Below are 19,857 nucleotides of genomic sequence, written 5' to 3'. Positions count from 1 at the left end.
TGTTTAGTCTTTTAGTCGTGTCCGACTCTTCGTGACCCCATGGACCAGAGCACGCCAGGCACTTCTGTCCTCCACTGCCTCACGCAGTTTGATCAAACTCATGCTAGTAGCTTCAAGAACACCATCCAACCATCTCATTCTCTGTCGTCCCCTTCTCCTTGTGCCCTCCATCTTTCCCAACATCAGGGTCTTTTCCAGGGAGTCTTCTCTTCTCATGAGGTGGCCAAAGTATTGGAGCCTCAGCTTCACGATCTGTCCTTCCAGTGAGCGCTCAGGGCTGATTTCCTTCAGAATGGAGAGGTTTGATCTTCTTGCAGTCCATGGGACTCTCAAGAGTCTCCTCCAGCACCATAATTCAAAAGCATCAATTCTTCGGCGATCAGCCTACTTTATGGTCCAGCTCTCACTTCCATACATCACTACTGGGAAAACCATGGCTTTTACTATACGGACCTTTGTTGGCAAGGTGATGTCTCTGCTTTTTAAGATGTTGTCTAGGTTTGCCATCGCCTTTCTCCCAAGGAGCAGGCGTCTTTTAATTTCGTCACTGCCTCCATTTCTTCCCCATCTATTTGCCAGGAGGTGATGGGCCCAGTGGCCATGATCTTCGTTTTTTTGATGTTGAGCTTCAGACCATATTTTGCGCTCTCCCGTAAGGCTGTCCAAAAGAAGAGGAGGGAATGAAAGAATGGGTTTCTGTGTAGTAAGTTTAAAACTGACTCACCCCCCCCTTTTGTTTTTTCAAAAGAGAGCACTTTTAAGTGCGTAAAACTTGAGCTGTTGAGCAAAAACATAAACAAGCTCTCTCCTTTATCAGTCACAGCAAGGGATGGCCTTGGCTCTCTAAGGGAACAAAGAAAACACGTCAGAACTTTATCTTGTGTGCTGACCACAAAATACGCGCAAGACCAACGTCCGGGAAAAACACCAAAAGCGTGTTCCTGGAGATTATGACATCTTCCCAGACAAGAGTAGGAAGAGGAAGATCCTTTTATGGTTGAGAGTACCAGAGCAGGAACATATGTGATGTCAACCTGCGTATACAAGTTGACGTGGCTGGGGAAGGGGGAGAGGATGCCTGGAGGATATATATACACTGCATGAAACTTGTCATTTCTTTGGACTTGCTGTGGACTTGATCACGCAAGTGCCTTCTGCTATCCAGAGACCAAAATAAACTCTTTCTTTGAACCAACTCGGTGTCATTTGACTTCCTTTCTCCTTTCCTGGAGCAACGCAGACCCAGTCGGTGAACTCCAATAAGGCTACACTGGCTGTATGCCAAGTTGGAAAAATGACAGTTTCACGTCTCAACAGTAGATTTCCCGACATTTCTCCCCGTTTGTTGATTCACCCTTAGAGTGGTGTGGTTCCTCCCTTCTCATGGACCTCTGAATCTCTTTGTTGTTTAGGCTGGTACACCTTAGCTTTCATCCTGTTTTACATCTTCCTCCTCCTCACACTTCTCTCTCTTGGAGTTTTGCTCTATTTTGAGTGTTATGCTTGCATTACGAGTGTTATGCTGAGGACTGTCTTTTTTCCTATTTATTTTGCCTTTTTGTTTTTGAGGCACTTTTTTGGAATTGTTTTTCTGACTGTTTGGAACACAGTTCAGCTACTGATTGTGGGTTGGCAGTACATTGTTGATTGTTTTCACTTTATGAAACAATGCTCTCATTAGATAGTAAAATTCATGTTAAATTGATGTTTTAGGGGTTGTTTTTAAAAGTCTGGAATGGATTGATCCATTTTGCATTCATTTCTATGGGAAAGGGCACCTTAGTTTTGGAATGCTTTGGTTTTGGAACACACTTTTGGAACGGATTAAGTTTCAGAACCAAGGTACCACTGTATAGCCATTCAGCTAAGTACCCACCATTTACATCTTAAAAGAGTGAGCTCTGTTGCCATAGAGAGGAATGGATGTGCATTCTCTTATCTCACCAGGCTGGATGCCATGGGATCCTAGGATGAAGAATTCTTCCTGGTAGGCACATGTGCATGCAATTATGCCTAATATACTGTAATGAGTGGGCTTTGTGGAGTTAGTTTCTGTAAAAGCCTGGGCTACTTCCCATCCTGTAATTCTGTGGCTGGAGGGGCCTAGAATCTATAAGAGGAAATTTCCAGATCTGGTCTGGTCAGTTTAATAACTCCAAAATTCAAAGACCTGTGAATTTGGAAGGATGACTACCGTATTTTTTGCACCATTGGACGCACCAGACAATAGGACGCACTTTGTTTTAGAGGGGGGAGAACAAGGGGAAAAAAATCTCCCCCTCTCTGCCCAGCGCCCCTTCAGTGAAGCAGCAGGAGGCGCTGCACAGAGAGGGGGAAAACTTTCCCCCTCTTGTTTTCCTGCTCTAAAACAAGGTGTCCTTTAAGGTGCGTTCAGGCGGCTACCTTGGAAGCCTGGAGAGCGAGAGGGGTCGGTGTGCACTGACCCCTCTCGCTCTCCGGGCTTCAGGTTCCTTTCGACCTGCTCGCGACCCTCTCCCAGCTGGAGAGGTGACACGCAGCTATGGCAGGAGCCTCTATAGCAGCGCGTCACCTCCCCAGCCAGGAGAGGGTCGCGGGGTGCTTCTTTAGCGCCGCGTGCGCTCTCCCGGCTGGAGAGGTGACGTGGGGCTGTAGAGGCTCCTGCCATAGCTGCGCTTCACCTCTCCAGCCGGGAGAGGGTCGCGGGGCTACGGCGTCTTCGCTCCATAGGACGCACACACATTTCCCCTTCATTTTTGAAGGGGAAAAAGTGCGTCCTATAGAGCGAATAATACGGTATATTTCAATTGGCATACTTTTTCAAAGAGTGCAACTCAGTTTGGTTACCATTTAAAGGGAAACTGAACAGAATTTCTTCTCCCTCTCATTCCACCCTCCATATTTTGTCACTCTTCATTTTCCACATTGTGGTCCAGTCCTACTCGCTAGACTGTTTTGAGAGATCCTCACCCCCTTTTAGTTTTCCTTTGTAATGACGTTTTGGGCCTCTGCACAAACAATGCCTGCTGAAACCTCCGTCTCATGGATGTAAGGTGCCATTTTGGCTTCACTAGCAATAACACTCGTGCTTAGAAATGAAAAACAGAGGGGAAAAGGCTTTTGGATCTGCTTTTATTGCAAGGCACAAGCTCATGTAAGCCTTGAAAATGTTGCTTTTTCAATCTGGATGCTTTGGAGAAGAAGTCCCTAGCTGGGGATCAAGCGGGATCCAGCGGCTCTCAAAGAGAGGGAGCATCTTCCACTTTTCAAAGGCATCTATCACTCCTCCCGTCTAAAATGTAGAAACCAGCAACAAAAAGACAACAGTTAACTCAGTTTCATAGGAAAGCGATCATGCTTGAGACACGAAAACACAAAGCAAGGCATGTTGGACCACAAGAAAGATTTCATGATAATAAGCCATTGGGTAGGGATAGGTCTGTTTCAGTTTTTCAATTCCAGTAACTATGAATTACATAGATTCACCTTTCAATGAGAATTGAATCCAACCTCTTGCCCATCCTTACCCTTGGGGGACTTTCTTTTCTAGGTACAATTAAATATGTCACAGAATAGTGAGGGAGCTTTCAAGGTCTCCAATATTCTCCTGCAGACTGGATGTTATGCACGGCAGGGATTTGTTGTCTTTGTGGCCCTGAGGAAGAGTTCCGGGGAAACAGGAAGCTTGCTCACAGTATTGTGACAATGTTTTGAGAAACAGGAGAGATACTGGCACCCTAGGATTCCTTCAGTCCAGTTGCTAATTTCTCTGCCAGGACCCAAGACAAAAGTCTACTGCCTCAGGTTCTTTCTTTAAAAGATAAAATAATAATGAATCTGCTTGGAATTGAAAGTGGGAGATTTGCATGGAATGTATGGGATGTGAAACTGAGGTAATCTTATATGGTGGAGGGCAGGACACCACACAGAGTAAGAGCCCAGCATCTGTTAAAGCTGCAGAATAGACATCTCTTAGGCACTGAGATAAACAATGGATGAAGCTGCACAACAAATTAAATGTGCCCATCTGGTGTGGTTTAGGCATTTGGCAAAGGAGATCTGGCCTAAGCTCAGAGGGCAAAGGGGCCAAAGACAGCTGGACCAGCCATGAGGCAGGTGAGGACCCTGCTTCTGCTGGCAGAAGCCCCTCAGACTATAAACCCATTGGTGCCCCTCCTGCCCCGCTGGTTCTGCTTATGGTGAAAGAACTCAGCACAATCTTGCTTAAAATGGGCGACAATAGAAGTGACGCTTTTGTGCCTGCAATCAACAGGGTATGGTGTGTGTCAGCGGCAGATCAGGCCATGGCAGGAGGAGCAGGTAGATGGGCTTAGGAGCCGTGCTGGCGGAATGGCCAAGCAGCAATTAGCATTTTGCATCAAGCGGTAAAATGGGATGTGCAACCCTTGGCTGATTCTGGCATAGGTATTTTATTTTTATTTTTGCAATGGAGCAATTGAGCTTGCAGGCAATGGATGATCAGTTTAGGGGACTCTGCATTGGGTACTTGAAATGATCAATCCAGAGGGTAATGGGGGAGGGGCAGGAGGTGTAATTCTCTTTTGGTAAGCTGAAATTACCTTTGGCAACAGGGAGAATTATAAATACACCTTCCAATCCTTTTATAATTATTGGGACAACGTGTAGGGTAGCAAGTACCATTGGCATTATGGCATTGCCTTCTATTCTTTGGTTCCTGGTACTGTGAAGATCCTGTACAAAGAGAGAAACAAACATAACTGTCCACTGGGGAGAAGGAAGTTAAATCACAACTGGATGAAAGAGAGGAACAACTCCACAGCCCTTTGAACAGGAGTGGCTATGTGACTCTCTGGGTGCTGTGACATCCCAACTCCTACCCCCCACCCCACCCCTTGCCACTGGCCACTGGTGTTTACCAGCCTTGCTACATTCACAAGAAGAAAAGGTAAATGTGCTTATCCAGATATTTGCTCATGAGTGGAGGGTTTCAGTCCACGAAACACGACAGCAAGAAGTGAGGCACACATGGCTTATAAGTTATAGAGAAACTAAAGCCTGGAACTGAAGCCATCAGACCCCAAGGACCACCCAGAATAAAAGGCTCTATATTACATCAAGAAACATTTCCCCACTAATTAGATACTATATACCCCAAATTTATTGGCAGACTTGTGGAAGAGACAAATCAAAATTTTATTTTGTAAAACATATTCCATAAATTTGCATAGAATTCCATAAAATCTAACCAAACTGAGCAAAGAAGAGGCTGCTTTTGTTTTTCCTTACCAGTTTTACATGCAAAGCCATTTTCCATATATTAAAAAAAAGGTAAAGGACAGTTTTGACAGTTAATTCCAGTTGCAGACAACTCTGGGGTTGTGCGCTCATCCCGCTTTACAAGCTGAGGGAGCCGGCGTTTGACCACAGACAGCTTCCGGGTCACATGGCCAGCATGACTAAGCTGTTTACCTTCCCGCCAGAGTGGTACCTATTTATCTACCTGCACTTTGATGTGCTTTTGAATTGCTAGGTTGGCAGGACCAGGGACCGAGCAATGGGAGCTCACCCCGTCGTTGGGATTCAAACCGCCAACCTTCTGATCGGCAAGCCCAAGAGGCTCAGTGGTTTAAACCACAGGGTCACCCATGTCCTTTTTTCCTTATAATACTGTGCCATAATGAAGACAACATGTGAACATCAAAGCACAGCTGTCCTCTGAAAGTCAGCTCTCCCTCCAAGTAATGTGTTTAAAAAATGTACCTGAAAAAGTGTAATTTCATGAGAATAGCATGAAAATATAGGTTATAATAGGGGAAATTGCATAGCAGTTATGGGCATAATGGGGGAAATTCAGCAACACAGTGCATATTTTCCCTAGTAGACACGCTTTGGTAGGCAATTTTGTCGGATATATACATTTTTTATGCAAAGAATTCCCACTAAAGAGATTACCACTAAAGAAACATCTCTAGCAAGAAAAGTGAGCTTCCTTTGCAAGGCCACAGAAGAGCAACTGTACTCCTCTCCCTCCTCCAACCCATAATAGGCTGGCAGGTGTCCCTTTGCCTTCTTCCTCTCCATCCCTTACCTGGGGAAGCCAGGAGCAGCAAACAGAGAACTGCCAAGCACAGGTGAAGGATCTTCATGGCTCAGGATGAATTGTGGTGGCAAAGCCAGCTTTTCAGTCAAATGGAGCCCCAAAGCTTGCCAAGAGAGGGCTGGGAGGGAGAAGTAGATTTCATAATTTTAATTTCTTTGGGACATTGTGACTTAGGCTGACGTGGACAAGAATGTTGCCAAAATCACGTGCCTCTGCAAAGGCATTCCTGCATTCTGTCAGTCATACCAGTTTCCACAGAAGATCACAAACATTCAGGATGTGCTGTATTCATGTTTCAGAGGGAGATAGCTTGAATCAAATGAAACATTTATGAGGAGGATGCAATGCCCCACATAGGCAGTGCTAGGGGGATGTATCCCTCAGGTAAATGACACACCCCTCACCTGTCCCCAAAACATTGCTGGACCCTTGCGGTTACGTGAAGGAAGGGGACTTTTCACATGCTCGCCTCCTACAATGATTATTCTTAGTAGTAGCCCGTGCTCCCCCCCCAAAAAAAATGTTTAGGGTTACTCTCATTTTCCTACTCATGCTGAAATACTGCTCCTCAAACTGGCCAAACTTAGATTCACAAAATGTTTAGGGGTATGCGTTACCCCTGCATCCCCCCCCCCGGAAATAGCACTGGTAGTAGTAATAGCTTCAAACAGTTCTTCCAAAAAAGAGAGATTCAAGTCCACTGATTGAAGAGGTTGAGTGGGACATGCAGGGCAAGGAGATTTCAAAGGTGAAATGATGGACTCTTTGCTTACTTGAAGGAAGGGCAATCTTCACATGCTCTCTTGTCCTTTTTCTCATTCTTGCAATCATCATCATCATCATCACCATCATCATCCTTTTTCCTTTTTTAACTAGACTTAACTGTCAGGGGTCCTTTACATTTACCTTTTAATCCTCAGCTATTCAAACAAGATGGAGGGGAGAAGATCACAGTGAGCAAATGCCCAGCAGCTATTGCAGTTTTAGGATGGACAGTTATGGTGATCCCTTTCCACTGAGATAAACAATAGATGAAACTGAATATTAATCTAAACAATCAAATACCATGTGATTTAAGGATTAGACCATGTGGATCTGGCAAAACCTCACAGAGCAAAGCAACCAAAGACAGGGCTGATCCCAGAGCCTTGAGGCAGGTGAGGACGCTGCTCCAGGTGGCAGAAGCCCCCAACCAGGCAGAATGCCCATGGGTGCCCCTCCTGCCCTGCTGCTTCTGCCAGTGGAGGAGAAGCACCAGCATCATCAGCACTGATTTTGGAAAATATCACGGCCATTTAGGGCAGTACGGGAAGTGCCGCCCTAGGCTGATTCTGCCATAGGTGTCTTTTGCAATTGACAAGGTATGAAAACAACTGGCTGTGCAACCAATTAAGCTTGCAATCAAAGGACGATGTATTCAGGGACCACTTAAGTAATTGACGCTTTGTGTAAGGAATGGAACAGGTAACTGGTACTCACTGCTCTATCAAAATGACATTCTGTGTAATAAAAAGGTTGCATTAGAGATACTTTGTACTGCCAGTGGTTGTTTAATTAATGAAAAACCTAATTAAGACAACTGTAAATCTTGCAGGCTGTATAATTAACCTACATAATGACTATAATGAGTTTTGTTTTGGTTATTTCTGTTTCTGAAGGAATAGAATGGCTCTAAGACATGGATGGGAAGATGGAGGGAGGAGAGATGAGTTTGTATCGATGCAGTTTTTACATAATGGATGAAATAATAAAGTTTTAATGGAAAACTCAAATGGATATAGCAGACAAATGCTATATTAAAGGAGGTTAAACTGGAATCAGATAAATGATCATCAACTTGTAAAGAAACCTGTTGTTCATGTTAGCAGGCATCATAAAAGTTTTCCAAGTTTTACGTAATGAAACTATTTTCTCAGTTCACTGGCTCCCTTTGCCTAAATCCGAGAAGGGATGTTCATTTAGGGTGGTAGCCTAAAGCTACTCAGATCAGAGGCTCCTGAAAATGATTGATCCAAAAAATGCTACAAGAGGGGCAAGGTGCGGGGAGGAGAAATGATACTTTCCTCTGGACACTTGTTTGATTCTCATTCGCCAAGCAGAAGTTCCCTTCTGCAACAATTATACAGTGGTGGACAGCTCCCAATGTCAGTGAAGACAGCAGGACATCATCAACAGGAGGCAGATATAATCGGTTTGTAACAGGCCAAATCCTGTGTAGAGGGAGCACAAATACCATGGTCCACAAGTGAAAGGAAAGTTGATTCAGAAGAGCAAGAAACGGAGGCACAACTTCATAGGCCCCCCTAAAATAAATCTTGGCTGGACCCTTGCGGTTACCTGAATGAAGAGCACCTTTCACAACAATAATTGGCCAGCCTGTCCTTTTCCTTCTCCTTTCCACCGTAGAGGATGACTAAGCCATTTACTTAATTACTTACTTACTTATTTACTTACTTAAGGTAAAGGGACCCCTGACCATTACGTCCAGTCATGGCCGACTCTGGGGCTGTGGCGCTCATCTCGCTTTATTGGCATACAGCTTCCGGGTCATGTGGCCAGCATGACTAAGCCACTTCTGGCAAACCAGAGCAGCTCATGGAAACACCGTTTACCTTTCCACCAGAGTGGTACCTATTTATCTACTTTTCTTTGACGTGCTTTCGAACTGCTAGGTTGGCAGGAGCAGGGACCGAGCAACGGGAGCTCATCCCGTTGCAGGGATTCGAACCACCGACCTTCTGATCAGCGAAGCCAAGATAACAAAGAGAAAGAGAGCTCAAAGTCTGTTCTGGTAGAGGGTTTAGGCTCATGGTCAGAGGAAGTAGAGCTTGAAGGGTTAGAGAGAAAACCCATAGCAGACCTTTGGGACCAGAGTCTTGAGAGAAGCCTAGCCAGAAAGAACAGTACTGGGAGGAAATTTCCCATATTTTGTTAATTTATTGATAATTCTCACTCACACAATATGCCACCCAAAAAGATAAGAAACCCTGTGAGGGAAACAACTTATGAAAGCTCTGAAGGAGAGGAGAATGGAAATCCTCAGAGAGTAGAGCAGAGTTTAGAAAATGTAACTAATATCAAACCTGAGGCAGGAGATCCAAAATTCACTGAAGGATTTGTAAAATGGAAGTTAGAACAAGAATATAAATTGGAATTAGAAAAGATTAGATCTGCACAAGAAATAGAAAGAATTAAAGCTGAGAGTGAAAGACTTAAGGCTGAGCAGGAGAGCGAAAGAATTAGGGCCGAAAGTGAGAGCGAAAGAATGCAATTTCAGCTGGAAATGAGGAAACTGGAATTAGCAGCTATGGAGAATCAAAATAATAGTAATAACACCAGTAGTCCAACTCAAGTGAAGGTAGATTTAAAGCGCTTTCCTGAGTTTAAGGAAAAAGATTGCCTTGAGGCTTTCATTATACCATTTGAAAGAGCTTGTCAAGACTTTCAAGTGAAAGATGAGGACAAGATGACGATCCTTAGAGCCAGGATCAGTGGGTCATTAGCTGTAATTTATTCTCAAATGTCGGAGACCGATTAAAATATCTTATAAAGGAAAGACACCCTCCATCACTTCAAGAAGCCGCTAACTTAGCTGACCAAATAAACAAAATAAGGGACCATAGGTTTGATGAACCGAGTTTTGGCGGGAAAGTGTGGGGGACTAACAGAAATAAATTCCAACAAGCAAAGGGAAACCCCTCTTCAGAGAAAGACAAGGGAGATAGGCCATTGTCAAAAGGGCAAAATGACAAGGCCCAAGCCAACGCCAGTCTCACTGAGGAGAAAGGATGGAAAACAAACTATACAAATCCCAAAGAAGTTCAATGCTGGGGATGTCGAAAATTTCGCCACAAAAGATTTAATTGTAGATCTGGAGGAGAAAAGTCTGGTAATCTAAGCCCTCAGAGAAGAACCTTTTGTATCAAAGAAGCTGAGGAGAACCAAGCTAGTCAGGACAGGCCGAAGCCTGCTGAAGTAGTGGAGGCTAAAGTGGCACATTGCTATGCTATAGAACAAGATAATCTTCTTTTTAAAAATGCTGGGGAAGATATTTGGATTGAAGGGAAGAGATTTCTGGGGTTAAAAGACACCGGGTCTCAAGTCACTATTGTCCACCCAGAGATCATCTGTCCCACCAAAATAATTCCAGGGAAAGTTATGAAGTTAAAAGGAATTTCTAAACACCCTGAGGTATTACCAGTTGCAGAAATCCATATTAAATTCCAAGATTGGTCAGGGAAGGGGCAGGTGGCTCTTTCTGAGGAGATTCCTACTACTGTGCTGATCGGATGGGATCTCTTAGAGCATGTACAGAGTTCTTTTGTAGTTACTCGCTCCAAGGGGGGTCAACCGTCACCCGATGCTGAGGGGAATGCTACTGTTGCCCAAGGAGACAGAGCATTGTAAAAAGCCAAAAACATAGTTTTGCCCAAGAACAGAAAGAAGATGCTGATTTAGTTAATTGTTTTGAGGCAGACAAATCAGATGAAGCCGATATAACATGCTGGGAAGGGAGAGGGGAGCAATTGTGCAATCTACAAGAAATAAAGATAGCTCCTACATTAACCCTTAATCAGCAGGTGGAGGTTAAGCAGATCCTACAAGATTATAAAGACATTTTCAGTAACACTCCAGGCAGAGCTATAAAGGAGTTATACATCATATCGACACTGGGGATGCTAAGCCTATTGCTGTCAACCCCTACAGAATAACTGGAGAGTATGTGGGGAAAGTTAGCAATGAGGTAAGGGCGATGCTGAAGGCAGGGATGATAACCCCTTCGGAAAGCCGCTGGGCAGCACCCATAGTGTTATTAGACAAACCTGATGGATCTATTGGATTTTGACTGGATTATAGGAAGCTGAACCGTGTCACTAAAGCGGATGCATATCCAATGCCGCGTTTAGATGACCTGATCGAAGCTATAGGCCAGTGTCATTACATCACCTGCCTAGACTTGACAAAGGGGTACTATCAAGTAGAAATGGACCCCAGGGACCAGGAGAAAACTGCGTTCAGAAGTCCCTTAGGGCTGTTTGAGTTTAAAGTAATGCCCTTTGGCTTAAAGAATGCGCCAGCAACTTTTCAGCGATTGGTGGACAAAATCCTGAACGGATTAAGAGAGTTCACAGTTGCTTATTTGGACGATATGGCTGTGTACAGTCCAACTTGGGAGAGACACAAAGAGCACTTAGGGATAGTGCTGCAGCGAATTAAAGAGGCAGGCTTGACCATCAAAGCCAGCAAATGCCAGATAGGGGTCTCGACTATTCAATACCTGGGACACATGGTGGGAGGAAGAGTGATGAAACTTTTAGAGACAAAGGTAGAAGCCATTTCCAACTGGCCTACCCCTACCTCCAAGAAGAAAGTCAGAGCTTTCCTAGGACTACCCAGTTATTATTGCAAATTTCTTCTGAAATTTAGTGAGATAGCAGTGCCTTTATCTGACCTAACGCAAAAGAAGGTTAACTGGACAGCAGCATGTCAGCAGGCGTTTGACACCTTAAAAAGCGGCTTGACATCACATCCAGTCCTTGTTGCTCCTGATTATGATCGTGAGTTCACCGTCTTCACCGATGCATCTAATGCCGGGATCGGGGCCGTGCTGTGCCAACAGGGAGAGAAGGACGACCTGCATCCCATCACCTTCATAACCAAGAAACTACTACCAAGGGAAAGACATTATTCGACCATCGAGAAGGAATGCCTTGCCATCGTGTGGGCATTACAGAAACTGAAGCCGTACATCTGGGGCCGAACTTTCACTTTATGTACTGACCATTCACCCTTGCTGTGGCTGAGAACCATGAAGACCAACAGTAAGCTGATGAGGTGGGCCCTATCACTGCAAGACTTTAATTTTACGTTTAAAAATGTGAAAGGGACCCTGAACACCGTTGCAGACCCCTTATCCAGAAGACCTGCAATTGAAAGTTAAGTGAATGCTTAAGATGTAACAGGCTTTTGTATATATGTATATTTTACCAGAACCCAGTGTTTGATGTACAAATGTTAGGTGTGAAGTGAAGGGTGAAATGACAGGTTAGGAAATGTTTATTTGCCATAAAGATGTACTGCTGATTGATCAGGAGAATAACTAGGTTAAGTTATCCCTCCTGAGTCAATCTTCTTAAGGGGGGAGGAATGTGGCGTTTGCCTGGTGGGATGGGTCATAGGAAAGGGTTAAAATGGGTGTGATGTGATTGGCCAGTGAGAATTCAAGGGGGGAGTAAAAGTTAGAGTGGGAGACTTTGAAAGTCAGTTGAGGTTTGGGAGTTGAAGAAGGAAGAGGGAGGATTAAGTGTGGGTTGGCAGAGATGTATTGTGAGAGGAATTGTCAGGTGGAGTCAGATAGATAGTTGGGAAAAATCAGTTTGGAGTGGTTAGGAACTAAGATTAAGAAACTGACAAGAGAAAAATAAACTGAAACCATACGCTTGTTCCTGCATTTAAAAATAAACTTGATTATTTGTTAATATTAACAGCTGTCTGGACTCGGTGTGTCCCCGTGAGAAGCATGGTGGTGGCAGCGAAGAAAGCAATCACAGTGATGGCACAGGGTCAATAGACCGTCAAACGTCCGGGGGCCCTGTGTGGTCGCCACAGTAAGTAAGTAAGTAAATGGCTTAGTCATCCTCTATGGTGTAAAGGAGAAGGGAAAGGACAGGCTGGCCAATTGTTATTGTGAAAGGTGCCCTTCCTTCAGGTAACCACAAGGGTCCAGCAATGTGATGGGAACAGGTGAGGGGTGAGTTATTTACCTGAGGGATACACCCCCCTGGCACTGCCTATTCTCCTCATAAACTTTTTGTTTGATCCAAGCGATCTCCTTGTGAAACATGAATGCAGCAGATCTGAATGTTTGCGATCTGCAGTTGGGATCCTACTTCTGTGGAAACTGCTATGACTACCAGATTTCAGCAATATCTTCCCAGAAGCATGTGATTTTGGCAACATTCTCCTCCATGTCAGCCTAAGTCAAAATCTTCCAAACAAATTTAAAATATGGGAAGCATAGGTGCAGCCAAGATTTATTTTAGGGGGGTCGCCTATGAAGTTGTGCCTCCGTTTCTTCCTCTTATGAATGAACTTTCCTTTTACTTGTGGACCATGGTATTTGTTCTTCCTCTACACAGGATATGGCCTATCACAAACTGATTGTATCTGCCTCCCATTCATTTGTCCTGCTGTCTTCACTGACATTGGGAGCTGTCCACCACTGTATAATTGTTGCAGAAGGGAACTTCAGCTTAGCAAAGGAGAATCAAACAAGTGTCCAGAGGAAAGTATTATTTCTTCTCCCCGCACCATGCCCCTCTTGTGGCATTTCTTGGATCAATCATTTTCAGGAGCCTCTGATCTGAGTAGCTTTAGGCTACCACCCTAAATGGACATCCCTTCCTGGATTTAGGCAAAGGGAGCCAGTGAACTGAGAAAATAGTTTCATTACGTAAAACTTTTATGATGCCTGCTAACATGAACCATAGGTTTCTTTACAAGTTGATGATCATTTATCTGATTCCAGTTTAACCTCCTTTAATATAGCATTTTTCTGCTATATCCATTTGTTTTCCATTAAACCTTTATTATTTCCTCTATTATGTAAAAACTGCATCAATACAAACTCATCTCTCCTCCCTTCCTCTTCCCTCCATTCTGTGTCTTAGAGCCATTCTATTCCATCAGAAACAGAAATAAGCAGATGTCATAATAAGGTTTTTCATTAATTAAACAACCACTGGCAGTACAAAGTATTTCTTATGCAACCTTTTTATTACACAGAATGTCATTTTGATAGAGCAGTGAGTACCAGCTACCTGTTCCATTCGTTACACAAAGCACCAGTTACTTAAGTGGTCCCTGATTACATGGTACTTTGATTGCAAGCTTAATTGGTTGCACAGCCAGTTGTTTCCATACTTTGTCCATTGCAAAAGACACCTATGGCAGAATCAGGTTAGGGTGGCACATCCCTTATTCCCCCAAATGGCTGTGAACTTTTCCAAAATCAGTGCTGATGATACTGGTGCTTCTCCTCCACTGGCAGAAGCATCAGGGCAGGAGGGGCATCCATGGGCATTGTGCCTGGTTGGGGGCTTCTGCAAGCTTAATTGGTTGCTTTGCTCTGTGAGGTTTTGCCAATTCTTCTTGGTCGAATTCTTCAATCACATGGTATTTGATTGTTTAGATCAATATGCAGTTTCATCTATTGTTTATCTCAGTGGAAAGGGATTACCATAACTGTCCATCCTAAAACTTCAATAGCTGCTGGACATTTGCTCAGTGTGATTTTCTCCCCTCCATCTTGTTTGAATAGCTGAGGGTTAAAAGGTAAAGGACCCAGTCCAGTCGCGAACGACCCTGGAGTTGCTGAGCTCACCTTGCTTTACTGGCTGAGGGAGCCTACATTTGTCCGCAGACAGTTTTTCAATGTCATGTGGCTAGCATGACTAAGCCGCTTCTGGCGAAATCAGAACAGTGCACACAAACACCTTTTAACTTCCCGCAGGAGCAGTACCTATTTATCTACTTGCATTTTTTGGTGTGCTTTCGAACTGCTAGGTTGCCAGGAGCTGGGACCGAACAACGGGAGCTCACCATGTAACGGGGATTTGAACTGCCGACGTTTTGATTGGCAAGCCCAAGGCTCAGTGGTTTAGACCACAGCGCACCCATGTCTGTTAGTGAGGATTAGGTTGCATATATTCCTTGCGAAGGGATCCATATTCAGGTTCAAGCACCTTGCGCATGAAAGCACCAGGCCTGAGCATGAAAGCTCAAATGAAACCTCAAAGCAGAGAACGTTAACTCATCGGCCTTTGGATGTTTCTGATCTGGAAATCCCATCACCCCTGATCTTTAGTCACAAATAACAGCGACTCCAAGGAGCGCAGGGCAGAAGAGTGAAGCAGCTTCAGAAACAGGGTTGGGAAGGGGGAAAGGGGGCTTAGTCATCTTCAAGGGTGGAAAGGAGAAAGGAAAGGACAGGTTGGCCAATTATGATGGGGTGCAGAGTGGAACATGGCAGGTGGAGCAAGGAGAGAAGCAGAGCCCCTCATGTTTGAAAATATTTTTGTAAGTTGCTTTGAGTCTAGTTAGAAAAAGGTGTTTGCGAAAAAGGATGATGATGATGATTGCAAGAATGAGAAAAAGGACAAGAGAGCATGTGAAGATTGCCTTGACTTCAAGTAAGCAAAGAGTCCATCATTTCACCTTTGAAATCTCCTTGCCTTGCATGTCCCACTCAACCTCTTCAATCTTGAATCTTCCTTTTTCTTTTTGGAAGAACTGTTTGAAGCTATTACTACTCCCAGTGCAATTTCATGGGGGGATGCAGGGGTAACGCATACCCCTAAACATTTTTTGAATCTAAGTTTGGCCAGATTAAGAATAATCATTGTGGGAGGTGAGCATGTGAAAAGTCCCCTTCCTTCACGTAACCGCAAGGGTCCAGCAATGTGGTGGGGACAGGTGAGGGGTGAGTTATTTACCTGAGGGATACATCCCCCTAGCACTGCCTATGTGGGGCATTGCATCCTCCTCATAAATGTTTCATTTGATTCAAGCTATCTCCCTCTGAAACATGAATACAGAACATCCTGAATGTTTGTGATCTTGTGTGGAAACTGCTATGACTGACAGAATGCAGGAATGCCTTTGCAGAGGCACGTGATTTTGGCAACATTCTTGTCCACGTCAGCCTAAGTCACAACGTCCCCAAAAAATTTCATTTATGCAATCTGCTTCTCCCTCCCAGCCCTCTCTTGGCAAGCTTTGGGGCTCCATTTGGTTTAAAAGCTGGCTTTGTCACCACAATTCATCCTGAGCCATGAAGATCCTTCACCTGTGCTTGGCAGTTCTCTCTTTGCTGCTCCTGGCTTCCCCAGGTAAGGGATGGAGAGGAAGAAGACAGAGGGACACCTGCCAGCCTATTATGGGGTGGAAGAGGGAGAGGAGTACAGTTGCTGTTCTGTGGCCTTGCAAAGGAAGCTCACTTTTCTTGCTAGAGACATTTCTTTAGTGGTAAAATTAGCATAAAAATGTATGTATCAGACAAAACTGCTTACCAAAGTGTGTCTATTAGGGGATATATGCACTGTGTTGGTGAATTTCCCCCATTATGCCCATAATTGCTATGCAATTTACCCTGTTATAACCTATATTTTCATGCTATTGTCATGAAATTACACTTTTTCATGTACATTTTTAAAATACATTACTTGGAGGGAGAGCTGCCTTTCAGAGGATGGCTGTGCTTTGATGTTCACATGTTGACTTCATTATGGCAGAGTAATATAAGGAAAAGGGGACATGAGTGGCCCTGTGGTTTAAACTACTGAGCCTCTTGGGCTTGCTGATCAGAAGGTTGGTGGCTTGAATCCCCACGACGGGGTGAGCTCCCATTGCTCGGTCCCTGGTCCTGCCAACCTAGCAATTCGAAAGCACATCACGTGCAAGTAGATAAATAGGGACAGCTCTGGTGGGAAGGGAAACGGCGTTTCCGTGTGCTGCTCTGGTTCACCAGAAGCAGCTTAGTCATGCTGGCCACGTGACCCGGAAGCTGTCTGTGGTCAAACGCCGGCTCCCAGAGTTGTCTGCAACTGGAACTAACTGTCAAAACAGTCCGTTACCTTTTTATTAATATATGGAAAATGGCATCGCATGTAAAACTGGTAAGGAAAAACAAAAGGAGCCTCTTCTTTTCTCAGTTTGGTAAGATTTTATGCAATTCTATGCAAATTTATGGAATACGTTTTAGAAAATAAAATTTTGATTTGTCTCTTCCACAGGTCTGCCAATAAATTTGGGGTATAAAGTTTCTAATTAGTGGAAAATGTTTCTTGATGTAATATAGAGCCTTTTATTCTGGGTAGTCCTAGGGGCTCTGATGGCTTCAGTTCCAGGCTTTAGTTTCTCTATAACGTATAAGCCATGTGTGCCTCACTTCTTGCTGTCGTGTTTCGTGGACTGACACCCTCCACTCATGAGCAAATATCTGGATAAGCACATTTACCATTTCTCCTTGTGAATGTAGCAAGGCTGGTAAACACCAGGGGCCAGTGGCAAGGGGTGGGGTGGGGGGTAGGAGTTGGGATGCCACAGCACCCAGAGCGTCACAGAGCCACTCCTGTTCAAAGGGCTGTGGAGTTGTTCCTCTCTTTCATTCTATTGTGATTTAACTTCCTTCTCCCCACTTTTGTTTGTTTCTCTCTTTGCACAGGATCTGCACAAAACCAGGAACCTCAGAATATTTGGGATTGCTATCATAAGGCCAATGGTTTTTGCTCAGCTCGAGGTTGTCCCAATAATTCTAAAAAGATTGGAAGGTGTACTCCTAGAATTCCATGTTGCGACCGGTAATTTCAGCTTACCAAAAGGTAATTTCAGCTTACCCATTACCCCCTGGATTGATCATTTTAAGTACCCAATGCAGCGTTCCCTAAACTGATCATCCTTTGCCTGCAAGCTCAATTCCCCCATTGCAAAAATAAATATAAAAATACCTATGCCAGAATCAGCCAAGGGTGGCACATCCCATATTGCCGCTTGATGCAAAATGGTAATTGCTGCTTTGCCATTCTGCCAGCATGGCTCCTAAGCCCATCTACCTGCTCCTCCTGCCATGGACTGATCTGCCACTGACACACACCATACCCTGTTGATTGCAGGCACAGAAGCGGCACTACCATTGTCGCCCATTTTAAGCAAGATGGTGCTGAGTTCTTTCGCCACAGGCAGAACCAGCGGGGCAGGAGGGGCACCAATGTGTTTGTTGTCTGGGGGGCTTCTGCCAGCAGAAGCAGGGTCCTCACCTGCCTCATGGCTGGTCCAGCTGTCTTTGGCCCCTTTGCCCTGTGACCTTATGCCAGATCTCCTTTGCCAAATCCCTAAACCACACCAGAGGGGCACATTTAATTTGTTGTGCGGCTTCATCCATTGTTTATCTCAGTGCCTAAGGGATGTCTATTCTGCAGCTTTAACAGATGCTGGGCTCTTACTCTGTGTGGTGTCCTGCCCTCCACCATTTAAGATTACCTCAGTATCACATCCCATACATTCCATGCAAATCTCCCACTTTCAGTTCCAAGCAGATTCATTCTTATTTTATCTTTTAATTAAAGAACTTGAGGCAGTAGACTTTTGTCTTGGGTGTATACAGAGAAATTAGCAACTGGACTGAATGAACCCCAGGGTGTCCGTTCTCTTGTGTTTCTCAAAACACTCTCACAAAATGGGGTGCAAGCTTCCTGTTAACCCTGAACTCTTCTTCAGGGCCACAAAGACAAGAAATCCCTGCCGTGCATAACATCCAGTCTGCAGGAGAATATTGGAGACCTTGCAAGCTCACTCACTATTCTGTGACATATTTAATTGTACCTAGAAAAGAAAGTCCCCCAGGGATAAGGATGGGCTAGAGACTGCATTCAATTCTCATTGAAAGGGGAATCTATGTAATTCATAGCTTCTGGAAATGAAAAACTGAAACAGACCTATCCCTAACCAATGGTTTATTATCAGGAAAACTTTCTTGTGGTCCAACATGCCTTGCTTTGTATTTTTGTGTCTCAAACATGGTCACTTTGTTATGAAACCGAGTTAACTGTGGTCTTTTTGTTGCTGGTTTCTATGTTTTAGACGGGAGGAGTGATAGATGCCTTTGAAAAATGGAAGATGCTCCCTCTCTTTGAGAGCCGCTGGATCCCGCTTCATCCCCAGTTAGGGACTTCTTCTCCAAAGCATCCAGATTGAAAAAGCAACATTTTCAAGGCTTACCTGAGCTTGTGCCTTGCAATAAAAGCAGATCCAAAAGCCTTTTCCCCTCTGTTTTTCATTTCTAAGCATGAGTGTTATTGCTAGTGAAGCCAAAATGGCACCTTACATCCATGAGAAGGAGGTGTCAGCAAGCATGGTTTGTGAAGAGGCCCAAAATGCCATAAGAAAGGAAGACTAAAAGGGGATGAGGATCTCTATACAGTCTAGTGAGTAGGACTGGGCCACAATGTGGAAAATGAAGAGTGGTAAAATATGGAGGGTGGAATGGGAGGGAGAAGAAGAAGTTTCCTTTTAAATAGGAACCAATCTGAGTTGTACTCTTTGAAAAAGTATGCCAGTTGAAATTTAGTCATCCTTCCAAATTCACAGGTCTCTGAATTTTGGGGTTATTGAACTGACCAGACCAGATCTGGAAGTTTCCTCTTATAGATTCTAGGATTACAGGATGGGAAGTAGCCCTGGCTTTTACAGAAACTAGCCCCACAAAGCCCACTCATTACAGTATGTTGGGCATAATTGCATGCACATGTGCCTACCTGGAAGAATTCTTCATCCTAGGATCCCATGGCTTCCAGTTGGGTGAGATAAGAGAATGCACATCCATTCCTCTCTATGGCAACAGAGCTCACTCTTTTAAGATGTGAATGGTGGGTACTTAGCTCAATGGCTATATACCTCCAGACATAATTTTATGGGAGTGGTGCCTTTCCATAGTTCATACCATGCTTGAGGTGGCTTGCAAGATGGAAAATAATAATAATTACAACATAAAAATTTAGTCTTAAATCATTCAAAAACACACAAACTGAACAAATTAGACATAATTTATTGGATCCGAAATAAAGACACTAAAAGGTTTGCTTCTGGAGATCTGCAGACATCCTGACTACACTTAAGATGGGTGGGGTATAAATACAGTGGTGTAGCCTTATTAGACTTTACTGATTGGTGGGCTCTGTGTTGCTCCCGGACAGGAGTAAGGATGTCCAATGACACAGAGGGTTGGTTCAGAGAAAGAG

The 19,857-nt window shown here is 44.2% G+C and overlaps 2 long non-coding RNA genes across 6 annotated transcripts; one reads left to right on the top strand and one right to left on the bottom strand.

The window, feature by feature from the left end:
* Window positions 1-3,094: 3,094 nt before the first annotated feature.
* On the bottom strand, window positions 3,095-19,599 carry LOC310702925. Of its 3 annotated transcripts, none has more exons than XR_014523798.1 (3): window positions 19,375-19,599; window positions 4,560-4,692; window positions 3,095-3,271 (listed from the first exon to the last, which is right to left on the bottom strand). It is a non-coding gene; the product is annotated as an uncharacterized lncRNA (long non-coding RNA). The 3 variants fall into 3 exon arrangements; XR_014523799.1 differs by lacking the exon at window positions 19,375-19,599 and adding an exon at window positions 10,260-11,468; XR_014523800.1 differs by lacking the exon at window positions 19,375-19,599 and adding an exon at window positions 8,516-8,588.
* On the top strand, window positions 11,540-18,860 carry LOC310702840. Of its 3 annotated transcripts, XR_014523679.1 has the most exons (4): window positions 12,349-12,367; window positions 12,550-12,677; window positions 17,286-17,442; window positions 18,701-18,860. It is a non-coding gene; the product is annotated as an uncharacterized lncRNA (long non-coding RNA). The 3 variants fall into 3 exon arrangements; XR_014523677.1 differs by having other exon boundaries at window positions 11,540-12,677; window positions 17,286-17,421; XR_014523678.1 differs by having other exon boundaries at window positions 11,540-12,677.
* Window positions 19,600-19,857: the final 258 nt, after the last annotated feature.

Source organism: Podarcis liolepis, assembly GCF_965112155.1.
Source record: "Podarcis liolepis genome assembly, chromosome: 3".
Classification (NCBI taxonomy): domain Eukaryota; kingdom Metazoa; phylum Chordata; class Lepidosauria; order Squamata; family Lacertidae; genus Podarcis; species Podarcis liolepis.
The sequence above is the reverse complement of the archived record's forward strand: the minus strand, read 5'-3'. Positions and strand labels throughout refer to the sequence as shown.